Raw genomic sequence first — 14,668 nt, 5'->3', positions numbered from 1 at the left:
TATAGTTCCATGCCCAAATCAGCCAAGTATACTAATCCTACAAGGTTGCTAATTGATGCACTAATTGAACACGTACACACATGCAGTCGTACCGAATGTTGGGTTTACTTCCAACAATCACCCCCTTAAACGAGACGATCGATTCGTTACAGCTCCGATGCAGTCGTACCGATTGTTTGGACTCGCGCTAATGCGTAGACGCAATGGACTCGTGCGGGACAGATCCTCCCGTCGGCCGGGCACAGTCCCCCAGGAGCGGTGGAGTATAATGCGGGCGGCCATTGCCTCCTCCAATCCGCACGGGACGACACCCCAGTCAACGGAAGCCATGTCAGGGAATGCCGGAAATCGGCGGATGGGAGGTTGGATGGCGGAGTAGAGTGGAGTGGCTAGGTTTGGTTTTGTCGAGCAGATGACATGAATATATGTGGGATCGGACGGGCAGCATGGGCTGGGTCCGACGTGGCGGACGCGTCCGGTCTTCCTCATCTCCGTCTCATATTTGGGCTAGATATAAGTGGTGCCGGTCAGGCCGGACATTTGAACCCGGTTTGAGATGCTCGTCTGGGTCGAGACCGTGAGTGATCAGATCATTCGCCCGGGCGTATATGGGGAAGGGGTTGAGGTGCGCAGCTGTAGATGCTGTAGCTACGATGTTCCCAAACATATATGTATTTCGACGTACGTACGCACCTATGACTACTCCTGTCTCTCTCGTCCTAATACTGCTACCCCGACGGCTGAAACAATGCCGACGACACCCGTCGGCCTATTCGGAGCTATGCCGACAGCCAGGTCCAGGCCGTCGGGCTACCCCAAGCTAAGCCGACGGTCACCGTCGGCACAGAAAAGCCGTCGGCCTAGCTAACAGGATTTCGGCGGCGCCTCCCTGTTGTTCTCCGGATGCACATTCTCTCGGCATTTTGCCGAGACGTGTATTTGGAGAACAGCGGGGAGGTGCTGTCGAAATTTTGTCTCGGAATGGGGTAGAGCATGGACAACATACTCAATTTACACACATTTTCGGGTAGGATTAGGACCCATCTTTACCTATTAGTGATGTTGGTGGATTCAATGTCGTTTCTCGTCAATCCTGTAAAAAATAAAATATTGATGTAAGTAATTTGAATGAATTCTTAATTTTGTTGTGTGGCTTCCAATAAAGCAGAGATGGCAGATAATCAGTGGATGTATAGTGGGTTTTTTCGTCGGAATCAAGTAACAACAGAGTGGGTCGAGAAAACTGATGTGAAAGAGATATTCCGTAGTCCAATGATGATTGTGCCAGAATGCCCGTGTGGCAAATGTAAGAGACGTATGCGCATAGATAAGACTGGGATGACTAAGCACCTTCACACGCATGGATTTATGCCCATATTTAATATGCCGATAAACTTTGCCCAGCGGGACCGTGGTAGAGAGAAGGTGATACGACAACGTGTCGCTGGTTATGAGGACGATGGGGTTACAGTAGTAGAAAAAGGGTCAAACGTGAAGCACATTAGTGCCGGTTTGTATTTGAGGCGGCACTAATGTATACATTAGTGCCGGTTCCAACGGCTAGCCGGGCCGCTTTCATTAGTACCGGTTTGTGGCGAACCTTTAGCACCGGTTCGTGCCACGAACCGGTACTAATGAGAGTGGTGGCATGATGTTGTCAGACTGGGGCCCCTCCAGCCCCTTTAGTACCGGTTCTTGGCACGAACCGGTACTAAATGTCGTCCTACATAAACCCTTCATCCACCCGAGCTCACTCTGTTCTTCCCCTTTCCCCTCTCCTCTCTGTTCTTCCCCTCTTTCTCTCGAGCTCATCACACATTTTGCCCAAAATTTGTCAAGATTTGAAGGCCCCCATCCATTCAAATGATCACAAAGGTTAGCAACTTTTTCCTTTCATCTCTCATTGCTAGATTAGCTCTTGCATTGCTTTATATAGTGATTAATTTGTGAGTTTAGTAATTTGGGAGGATATATATATATATATATATATATATATATATATATATATATATATGTGTGTGTGTGTGTGTGTGTGTGTGTGTGTGTGTGTGTGCTAGTATTTGATTTATATGCAATTTGGGGTCAAAAATAACACTTAGTTTGCATATGTAGGTGTGGTTTACTTAGTGCCTTCTAAATCTCCGTCGTAACCACCGTCGATCGCCCGCACCGTCCCGTCGCCGGCACCACCTTGTGGTAAGCCTCTTGTTCATGAAATTTTATATAAAAATTGATGTTTGTGTTATTTGGATATATAGTTACTCATATAATTATCTTACCCGTACGTTGTTTGTTATACATATAGTGCCATGGTTTTGATATCCGTCCCCGTCGGCCCTCGTCCTTGTTATGATTCAGATGTGGTATATATATTCTTTTTTAAAACTAGTTGCATTTCGTGTTTATGACAAATTATGCCCATCAAGTTGAAATAGAAATTTTTTCTAGGAGGTATGTGAACCGGAAATTCCAACCGACCCTATTGTCGAGAGGTTAAATCTAGTTGAAAGAGAAAATGAGTACTTGAAAGAAAAATTGAAAAGAATTGAGGGGGAGAAGATGGAATTGGAGTTGCATGTTGCCGATGTCGTCGATGATCACAAGATCAAGATGGAGAAAATGCGCTTGAAGATTAGAAAGATTAGAAAATATGCCATCGATAGTGAGGCTTGGTATCATTATGCTGTTGGATCCATTGTTACCTTAGTTGTGATCTTGATCGTATTTGTTGTTGCATTTAAATGCTTTAGCTAGAGAGTTATTTGTTTGTTGCATTTAAGTGTTGTATGAACTTTATGTATGAACTTGTATTAATTTGGTCTATTCGGTGTTGTGTAATGAAGATGAGCCGACAATGGATGTATGATGACCGATGCTCTCCGCAGTTCGTTGAGGGCGTGCATACTTTTCTGCTTGCGGCTGAGGCAAACAAGCGGGCGGATGGTTTTATGCCTTGTCCATGTGCTCGCTGTAAGAATGGTCACAATTACTCTACGTCAAGAACCATTCACGTCCACCTGTTTAAGTCCGGTTTCATTGCCCCACTATAATGTTTGGACCAAGAACGGAGAAAGAGGGGTTATGATGGAAGACGATGAAGAAGAAGAGGACGACGACAGCTATCCTGGCCATGGGTTCCCTGAATACGATGATACAACAATGGGGGAAGAAGCTGAGCCAGTAATGCAGGAAGAAGCTGAGCCGGCAATGCGGGAAGAAGCTGAAGAAGAGGCATCAGATGAGCCCGTTGATGATCTAGGTCGGGCCATTGCCGATGTAAAGAGAAACTGCGCAAGTGATTTGGAGAAGAAGAAGTTGCAGCGCATGTTAGAGGATCACAAAAAATTGTTGTACCCGAATTGCGTAGGTGACAAGAAAAAGCTGGGCACCACACTGGAATTGCTGCAATGGAAGGCAGAGAGTGGTGTATCTGACAAGGGATTTGGAAAGTTGCTGGTAATGATAAAGGATATGCTTCCAAAGGACAACGAATTGCCCGAGAGTACGTACGAAGCAAAGAAGGCTGTCTGCCCTCTAGGGTTAGAGGTGCAGAAGATACATGCATGCCCTAATGATTGCATCCTCTACCGCGGTGAGTACGAGGATTTGAACGCTTGCCCGGTATGTGGTGCATTGCGCTATAAGATCAGCCGCGATGACCCTGGTGATGTCGAGGGAGAGCGCCCCAGGAAGAAGATTCCTGCCAAGGTGATGTGGTATGCTCCTATAATACCACGGTTGAAATGTTTGTTCCAAAACAAAGAGCATGCCAAGGCGATGCGATGGCACAGACAAGACCGTAAGAAAGACGGAAAGTTGAGAGTACCCGCTGACGGGTCGCAGTGGAGAAAAATCGAAGAAAGTACGGGAAGGAGTTTGCAGATGACGCAAGGAGCGTATGGTTTGGTCTAAGCGCAGATGGCATTAATCCTTTTGGGGAGCAGATCAGCAACCATAGCACCTGGCCTGTGACTCTATGTTTGTATAACCTTCCTCCTTGGTTGTGCATGAAGCGGAAGTTCATTATGATGCCAGTGCTCATCCAAGGCCCTAAGCAACCCGGCAACGACATTGATGTGTACCTAAGGTCATTAGTTGAAGAACTCTTACAACTGTGGAATGGAACAGGTGTACGTGCGTGGGATGAGCACATGGGGGAAGAATTTGACCTAAAGGCGTTGCTGTTCGTGACCATCAATGATTGGCCTGCTCTCAGTAACCTTTTAGGATAGACAAACAAGGGATACCGCGCATGCACGCACTGTTTGGACGATACTGACAGTATATATTTGGCTAATTTTAAGAAGAATGTGTACCTGGGACATCGTCGATTCCTTCCGAGCAGGCATCCCGTAAGAAAGAAATGCAAGCATTTCAAAGGTGAGGCGGATCACCGGACGAAGCCTCACCACCGTACTGGTGCTGATGTACATGATATGGTCAAGGATTTGAAGGTGGTCTTTGGAAAGGGTCCTGGTGGACAACCTGTTCCGAATGACGCTGACGGACGCGCACCGATGTGGAAGAAGAAATCTATATTTTGGGACCTGCCCTATTGGAAAGACCTAGAGGTCCGCTCCGCAATCGACGTGATGCACGTGACGAAGAATCTTTGTGTGACCCTGCTTGGCTTCGTGAGCGTGTATGGGAAGACAAAAGATACACCTGAGGCACGAGAGGAACAGCAACGTATGCACGAAAAAGACGGCATACATCAGGGTCATGCAAGCTACGCTCTTACCAAAGGAGAGAAGGAAATCTTCTTTGAATGCCTGCTCAGTATTAACGTACCGTCTGGCTTCTCATCGAATATAAAGGGAATAATAAACATGGCAGAGAAAAAATTCCAGAACCTAAAGTTTCATGACTACCACGTGATTATGACGCAACTACTTCTGGTTACATTGAGGGGGCTTCTACCGGAAAACGTTCGATTAGCCATTGTGAAGCTATGTGCATTTCTCAATGCAATCTCTTAGAAGGTAATCGATCCAGAAATCATACCAAGGTTAGAGAATGATTTGGTGCAATGTCTTGTCAGTTTCGAGTTGGTGTTCCCACCATCCTTCTTCAACATCATGACGCACGTCCTAGTTCACCTATGCGAAGAGATTAACGTTTTGGGTCCTGTATTTCTACATAATATGTTCCCCTTTGAGAGGTTCATGGGAGTCTTAAAAAAATATGTCCATAACCGTGCTAGGCCAGAAGGAAGCATCTCCAAGGGCCATGAAAATGAGGAGGTCATTGAGTTTTGTATTGACTATATTCCTGACCTTAAGCCGATTGGTGTTCCTGAATCGCGGCATAAGGGCGGACTAGATGAAAAAGGCACGCTAGGAGGGGAACAAATAATATGTATCGACATGGTTTGAAGGTCCCTTTGTTTCGGTGCAAATGGGTCAATATGACACGAGGCAGGGTAACGGAAGACCCGCAGTACGGAATGACAACAGTGGATCTCAATAATCTTGCGTATGCAGACGAACCATTCGTCCCAGCCAATGATGTGGCACAGGTTTTTTATGTGAAGGACATGTCTACCAAGCCAAGAAAAAGAAAAGATAAGGAAGCAAATGCATCGTATGATGAGCCAAAGCGGCACATAGTTCTTTTTGGGATGAGAAACATCGTGGGAGTGGATGACAAGACAGACAAGTCAGAAGATTATGAAAAGTTTGATGAAATTGCTCCATTCACAGTGAATATTGACCCGAGCATCCCGTTAAATGATGAAGATTTTCCATGGTTACGGCGCAAAGGGACACACGCGAAGAAAAAGTTTCACACCCAAAGATCTGGGATGTGATCGGCTTCACTATCATCACTTTCTTCTGTGTTTCACACCCAAAAAGGAATCTCTGTAATAGTTAGGGTAGTTAATTATGTGTTTTGGCATTTGAAACGCGAAGAAATTTTATGTGCAAACAAATTCTTTCATGCCTTTACTGATTTTTAAAGTTAAGTTATTCACAAACTAGTGATTCACACTAATTTCAAATAATTCAAAATTTAAACTATTCAAATTTGAAAACTACGGGCACTAACAGAAAGTTTGTAATTTTTTGTACCTAAAGCAAAAATATTCACAAAGAAACTCTAAATACGCAAAAAAACAACTCAAAAATAAATAAAGCAAAAAAATAAAAATAAAAGCCCGCCTACTAGGCCAAAGCAGTCGGCATACGACTAGAAACCCAACATGTTGTTGGGCCAGGATGCAGTCCCGCAAAGGCCCAGTAGGCCAACAGGGCAGCACAGAACATGTAGGCCCAGTAGGCCTGCTTTGGAGAGGAGCTCGAGAGAGCTACCGCACGGGGGTTTATAAACCAGTGCGGTCGCCCCTCGGCTAGCGAGGTGGGACTAAACTTGCCGCACTGCACCTGCGCCAGCGCACCCCCTTTAGTACCGAGTCGTGGCACCAACCGGTACTAAAGGGGGGGCCTTTAGTACCGGTTGGAGCCACCACCCGGTACTAAAGGGGGTCGCTTCCCGCCGCTTGGCCTGGCCAAAACAGGCCTTTAGTACCGGTTGGTGGCTCCAACCGGTACTAAAGGCCCCTCCTATATAAACAACACTTACGAAAATTTCAGTTTCTCATCTGCTTCTTCTCCTCTGCACCGTCGCCCGCCGCGCCCCCCGTACGTCTCCATCCCTCGTCGCCGCCCCCGTCGCCGCCCCGTCCCCGTCATCGCCGCCCCGTCGTCCCCGTCCCCGTCGTCCTCGTCGTCGCCGCCGCCCCGTCCCGGCCCGTCCCGCGTCGTCCTCGTCCCCGTCGTTGCCGCCCCGTACGTCCCCGTCGTTGCCGCCCCGTACGTCCCCGTCGTCGTCGCCGCCCCGGCCCGTACGTCCCCGTCCCCGTCATCGCCGCCCCGTCCCTGTCCCCGTCGTCGTCATCCCCGTCGTTGCCGCGCCCGTCGCCGTCCCCGTCGCCGCCCCCCGTCGCCTCTCGCCTCGCCGGTGAGCGCACACACACACACATACATTTTTTGTTTTTTAGTTATACAAATAGTTAGAAATTTTTCTGTTTTTTAGAAATAGTTAGAAATGTTAGAATTGTTAGAATAGTTAGAAATGTTAGAATTGTTAGAATAGTTAGAAATGTTAGAATTGTTAGAATTTTTTCTGTTTTTTAGTTATAGAAATAGTTATAAAAAAGTTAGAATTGTTAGAAATTTTTCTGTTTTTTAGAAATTGTTAGAAATTTTTCTGTTTTTTAGAAATAGTTAGAAATGTTAGAATTATTAGAATAGTTAGAAATGTTAGAATTGTTAGAAATTTTTCTGTTTTTTAGTTATAGAAATAGTTATAAAAAAGTTAGAATTGTTAGAAATTTTTCTGTTTTTTAGTTATAGAAATAGTTATAAAAAAGTTAGAAATTTTTCTTTTTTTTAGTTCTAGAAATATCAGAAATGTTATAGAAATGTTATAGAAATGTTAGTTATATAGAAATGTTAGAAATTTTAGTTATCAAAATCCAATCATTAAAAAATGTTACTTTTTGCGGGCATATAGCTAGTATTTGTTCTCGCGATGCCCGGTCCGCATCCTCGCCGTCGACCCGTCCGCGACGACGTCCGACTGACCCATGTCCGGGACTGGGCTCCGCCGGGCTGGCACTGGGAGGTGCTGCCTGGAGGGGCGCGCCGCTTGATGAGGCACCCGGCCCCGGGTCCCGTCGTCGACCCTGATCTCATTTGGTGGCGTTCGCGTGGGCCAGTTTCGGTGCGGAGGGAGCCGGCCCCGCCGGAGGTGGTACGTCGCCGTGACAGGGAGGAGGACGAGCACGTCCATCGCTACATGGTTGCGTTAGAGGGCGGCAGGTTCTCCAATACCTGGCAGTTTCTTCAGGGATCTCACTTCAGCTATGATCCTGTGAGGGTTCCTTCTCTTTGGGTGTCCACCGCCTGCGCCGCAGGAACCGCGAGTGTCCTAGATTCTTCTGTAGTATTCGATCTTTATTAGCTACCTAGCCAGTGATGTACTCGATATATAATATTCAAGACGATGTATTCGAGATTATATATTATTCGAGACGATGTATTCGAGATTATATCTATTATTCGAGACGATGTATTCGAGATTATATCTATTATTCGAGACGATGTATTCGAGATTATATCTATTATTCGAGACGATGTATTCGATCGCGACGACCAAATTGATGAAGTCATGAACTACGATTATGACAACACCGGAGAGGTATATATATTTATATAAGCAGGCATCTGATGATCATCACATGTTTTAAATGAGTTGAAGATATATTAACGAATCGATATTTCTTCTTTCAGCCATCCGGATCGAGCAAATCTTCAGGCAACAGGACGAAATGAGGTCCGAGCAAAAAGTTGAAGGAGGGCGTAAAGTATAATATCGAGGCAATCAAACCTAATGGCGAACCATTAGCGCCTAAGAAGATTGCGGACAAGTTCGTTTGTCAGTGCGCAGTTCTTGTGAAGGACCAACTCTCGATCTCCCTTCAAGAATGGAGAAAGCCAGCAAAGCCACGTCCAGATCTTACTTTTGTCGACGACAGACAAAAAAGTCTGCTTTGGGATACTCTCATGGAACATTTCACCCTACCAGATCATTTCACAGAAGCAGATGTGCAGAAAGTCAAGGACGCTGCTCTTAGGAAGATGTCGGCTGCATTCAAGAACCACAAGAATCATGAATGGGACAAGTCCGTCAAGGGAGGAAGGAAGACTCCAGTATTCGAGGGAACACTAGAGAATCAAAGTGCTCATTGGGACGATTTCGTGAAATTCAAGGATTCAGAATTATCTAAGGAATGGTCAAGAATAAACAAGGCCAATGCCGCAAAAAAGGATAAGTTCCATAAGCTGTGCCAGGTGGCTATGCGGTGGGAATGCCTAAGTGGGATAAGTCTGAGAAAGAGATGCTGGATGCAAGTGTCACTCTAGAAACATTGAGCTGGCCCCCCGGGTGCAAAACTTGGTTCTATGCGCATGGGGGGGAGTTGGACCCGAAGACAGGCAAAGTTTCCAAGTAGGCATGTCTGCACGGAGCCGAAGATAAGCTACTTGTTGCAATAGAAGAGGCTCGATCCGGGTTGTTCGAGCCCAACAAAGAGAACGACAAGCTTACGCGTGCCCTGGGAAATCCTGAACACCCGGGAAGAACACGAGGCATGGGCGCTATTCCGTGGTACGAGGGGTTTTTGGACTGGAACGCCGACTACAGAACCCGTGCGAGAAAGAAGATTGCGGAGGAGAAGAAGAGGAAGATGGAGGAGGAGCAGAGGAAGCTCGACTATGAACGCCTTCAAGGCCTAGAATCAGCGCACGTGGACTTGGCATTCAAATTCCAGCGGCAGCAGGAGCAGATCGACTCACATAGCTAGCAAAGGGGGTCTCAGCAGCTGCAGCAGCTAGCGGATGATCCAGCATTGGATACCACCGCCCCATCCTTGCCGAGAAGCAGCGTGGGTTCCGCCCCGTTTGACGCAATGCTGGATAGATACCCCGCGGATGATATCGCGGAGAACACTAACTGCGAGCTACACTTCAAAATTAAGAACATATCCTTGAAGGTGGCGGACGGTGTTGCTTATACAAATTCCCCCGATGCAACCTTCCATTGCAACCCGATTCCAGCAGGCTATGCTCGTGTGGTGGTTGATGAGGTGGTGGACCAATATTCGGGGCTAGAGCTTGACATTCCTGGAGGTGACGAGGAGCACACACTCGGAGATGCCAAACATCGTATCATCCTATGGAGAAAGGATTGCATCATCTTTCGAAGGCCACCGACACCGCGTCACCCGACTCCTCGTCGAAGTCTGCCACCGAGTCAGCAGACTCCCGCTCCTCCAAGTCCACCAACGCGTGAGGCCACTCCTCCTCCTCCAAGTACGGCAAAGTGTCAGGCCACTCCTCCTCCAAGTCCGACACAGCGTCAGACGTCCACTCCTCCTCCAAGTCCGGCACAACCTCAGGCCACTGCAAGTACGGCACAGCTTCAGGCCACTCCTCCTTGTCCAACTCAGCCCCATCAGCCGTCTCCGTCGCCTCAGCAATCGCAGAACAGACACCCCGCAGCTATGGTGCGTAGCGGTACGAGTCGAGGTCATAGTACAGGAAGTACAGGCGGAGGCAAGCGATATAAATAAGGTCCAAACCTCACTACTCCTCTTCCTGAGAGGGCTTACGACAGGACCGAGGAGCAAACCAATGCCATAGTGCAAGCAGAAGTCGACACCCATTTTGGACCAAAACCGCCACCGCCGCCAAGGGAGAAAGTGCCTGTGGAAGTAGTTGACCACTTCATCGTATGGCTCAACCACCAGCTCCTAAGCCTGTTGACACAGACTATGAGCGCCACATCAGGAAGTTACATCGACAACGTCTACAGAAGAAGGCGAGCTCGAACTCGAGCAAACAACAAGCAGCTATCAAAAAATGCGGGAAAACTGTTGCCCAGCTGGGAGAACAGGCGGCACAATCGATGCCCCCGTTTGTTGTGTCGCGAACAACAAGTGACAGTACGCACGCCCAATATTATTGTGGGCAAACATTTTACGTTCCCGAGGTGGGCGATGTGGTAATAACCCAGGAGCATATAATGCAGGCTGAAACTCTCAACATCACTGTTGGACAACTCCTCGAGATCGAGGACATGCCTGTCCTTACAGAGGAGGAAATAAAACGGAAATATGCCTGGGGCCAACCTTTGGTCAAGCCAAAAGAGGTCAAGAAGCTCCCAATGAGAATGTATGAATTGCATCAATGGTACATGGACATTACCAAGAGATTCGATCGAGAGTCCCTCATGGTGCAAGTCAAGAAGGATCATTACTACCATGAGAATGTTGTGACCGTTGAGTATTCTGAACTGTTTCAGTTATACAATCAAGACGCACTCAACAAATCTATCGTCAGTTGCTATTGTCTGTAAGTGATTTCTTTCTGTAATTTAAGTCTCAAGCTAGCTGTAGTGATCCTTTTGATCAATCATTACCTGTAATTATCCTCACTATATTCTTTTCTGTGGTATTATGCAGGATGAAGATGTATGAAATGAGAAAAGGTGGACGCTATGGCATTAGGTTCATTGACCCAAACACCGTTAATGAATACACATGGAAAATAAACAAGCATTATGAAAAGCAGGTAGAGGACAGCATGCTAGAGTTCTTGAAGCGCCTCAAATACAATGAAGATGTACTACTTCCTTACAACTTCCAATGAGTCACACTTTCTTGTACTACAAATTCTCTATTTTTGCCTACTAACTAGCTACATGTTTTTGCTTACATATGCCCGCTTAATTAAGACATGCAACGTGTGTGCATGCAGATTTCACTGGATCTTGTGTATCATTAAAGTTGACGCCGGAACAGTTCAAATACTGGACTCACTACTCAAAGCAAATAGTGACTATAATATCTTGTTTGGGATAGTCAACAGGTAATTTCAATCATTATTAACTATATATCTCGGCCTATTTAGTTCGTCATTTCATGATATGAACTATTTAATAACCCCTTTATTCATTTTCTTTGTCGACGGGCAGGGCTTGGGCAAGGTTCATCAGCGTCACGGAAGGCGAATGGAAATGACAGATGAAATGGTTTCGACCCAAGGTAAGTAATTAAGTAGTACTAGCTAGCTAGCTAGCTGCCATCTCTTTAATTATCATGCTTGATTAATTATTATCTGATCAAATTAAATTCCATTCTCGTAATAAAGGCCCTGAAGCAGGTGCAGGGGACTGATCTGTGTGCATTCTGCGTTTGCGAGAACATTCGCATGATGGCATCCGAAAGGAGTAGATCTCAAAGACAGGAATGGGTACGCTTGTCAGAACACTATTCACAATTTTTACACCATTATCAATATCTAGTCACACAACTAATACACATGCATATTGATCTCCTTCTTAGCAGTTCAAAGAGGTGCGGGACAAGCTCCTAGAAACGGAGCGCGTAGAAGCACTTCAAGAGGAAATAGCGGGATTTTTGCTCGACCAGGTCATAAATCCGAAGGGAGAATAGTATTACCCGCTACCTCCCCCGTCGACCAGGTCATGAACCACTTCCAATTGTCATCGTGCTCCGAAGGCACCAATTAGGCTAATGCCACTGGCTCCGAAGGCAACATGCATATGTAGGAGAAATTGTATATAGCTATACATGTGTGTATGTGTGAATTAATATGGTGGTTTGTGAGACATTGATGATATATATATGATTGGTTCTACTAAATTCTATATATATATATATATATATATATATATATATATATATATATGCACAACGTGTACAATGTGTAGTATCGTAAAATACCAGCAAACGAAAAAGAATTAAAATGGAAAACACAAAATTAAATGAAAAAGAAATCATAAAACCAAAAACCCCCCAAACATTTTAGTACCGGTTGGTGTTACCAACTGGTACTAAAGGGCTCCCGGCCCCCGGAGCTGGCTCGTGCCACGTGGTTGCCCTTTAGCACCGGTTCGTGCTGAACCGGTACTAAAGGGGGGGCCTTTAGTGACCACACTTTAGTGCCGGTTATGTAACCGGCACTAAAGGGCCTCACGAACCGGTGCTATTGTCCGGTTCTGCACTAGTGTTAGAGACATGCTTGATGATGTCTTTGCCGCATAGCCGACACCTCCGTCACATTCAGCGAATGAACCGGAGGAGCCGGAGAAAACCGCAAAGGCCTTCTTGGATATCTTGGCCTCGTCAAAGAAACCTCTTTATTATGAGGGTGCCAAGCTGTCTGTGATGGATGCCATCTCGCAACTGATGGTAGTCAAGGCTGAGTACGGCTGTAGCCGAGGTTGCTTTGAAGCATTTCTGGTAGTATAGGCTAACAACCTGCCTGAGGGCCATGAACTGCCGAAAACCATGTACGCTATGAAGAAAATCATGAAGGCGCTCTTCATGGATTATGAGAAAATACATGTTTGTCCAAAGAATTGCCTTTTGTTTAGACATGAGTATGCAGATGACAACTACTATAGGAAGTGTGGTTCCTCTCGGTATATTGAGGTGGTCAATGAGCATGGTCAAAAGCAGCAGCTAAAAATCCCTGTGAAGGTTCTTCGGCATCTTGATTTTATAAAAAGACTGCAGCGCCTTTTCATCACCGAGGAGTCGGCCAAAATGATGAGGTGGCGCAAGGAAGGGAAAAGGTACAATCCAAAAAAAAGTGTACATCCATCAGAAGGTGAAACATGGAAGTCATTCGATATAGAGTACCCGGAGAAAGCAGCCGAGACTGGGAATGTCAGAATTGCTATAACAGGTGATGGGTTCAATCCATATGGTAGGTCGTCTAATCCATACAGCTGCTGGCCCGTATTTGTTATTCCGCTCAATCTCCCTCCCGGCGCCATAATGCAACGCAAGACCATGTTCCTGTCGCTTATAATTCTAGGGCCTAAATATACGGGGAAGAATTTGAGTGTGTTTATGCAGCCGTTGGTGGATGATTCACACCATTCTTGGTACTTCCTGAGGTTGACATACGACCGGCATCTCCAGAAAAATTTCTTGATGAAAGTTTGGCTACAGTATTGCATGCATGACTTTCCTGGCTATGCCCTGTTCTGCGGATGGTGTACAAGTGGAAAGATGCCTTGCCCATTGTGCATGCAGGTGTTGATTTTCATTTGGCTGAACAAGGGTGGCAAGTATGTTGCCTTTGACCCGCATCGACAGTTCCTCCCTCCAGACCATCCAGATAGGGAAGACAAGAAGAACTTCACAAAATGAAAAGTTGTCCATGAAGTAAACGAGATTCCAATGTTTTCTGGTGCGGATGTGCTTGCTCAGCTGAAAGCTCTTAAGCCTGCCGACAAAGGGAAAGGCAAAGGCAATGGCAATGGCAAAGGCAAAGTCATAGACGAACACGAGGGCGAGGGCAAAGGAAAAGGTAAAGGGAAAAAATGTTTTGAAGGATATGGTGAGACACACAACTGGACTCACATTACCCCCTTCACGCAGCTTCCCTATTTTAAGGAACTCAAACATCCATACAACATCGACGTTATGCACAACAAAAAGAATGTCGCAGAGTCCCTTTTTAGCACGATCCTCAACATTTCTGATAATACAAAGGATAATGTTATTGCTAGAGTCGATCAAAATAATATTTGTGATAGACCACGTCTACACATGCAACCTCCCACGGGCAATCGAAAATCATGGTTCAAGCCAGATGCTGACTTCGTACTTAAAAAGGATCATAAGATGGAGGCATTCAAGTGGCTGAAACACGTCGGGAAGTTCACTTATGGTTATGCGTCGAATATAAGTAAGGGGGTCAATCTTTCAATGGGCAAAGTGACCGGGCTCAAGAGTCATGACTATCATGTATGGATTGACCGGATTATGCCGGTGATGGTTCGGGTCTATGTTCCCGAGCGTGTCTGGCGTGTGCTTGCGGAGTTAAGCCATTTCTTTGGCACGCTTTGTGCTAAAGAAGTATGTCCTGAGAAGATAAAAGAAATGCATAAGAAGGCGTCGGAGTTGACATGCAAGCTAGAAAAGATCTTCCCGCCAGGCTCTTTACTCTGGTGACACATCTCATTTTGCACCTCGCGAACGAGGTATTGTTGGGGGGGCCTGTGCAGAATCGTTGGCAGTACGGTCCTGAGAGACAAAACAAGCATTTGAGAAAGAAATGTGGAAACA

The sequence above is a fragment of the Triticum aestivum genome, chromosome 7A (genome assembly GCF_018294505.1).
Source record: "Triticum aestivum cultivar Chinese Spring chromosome 7A, IWGSC CS RefSeq v2.1, whole genome shotgun sequence".
NCBI lineage: Eukaryota > Viridiplantae > Streptophyta > Magnoliopsida > Poales > Poaceae > Triticum > Triticum aestivum.
This window is presented reverse-complemented; position numbering follows the sequence as displayed.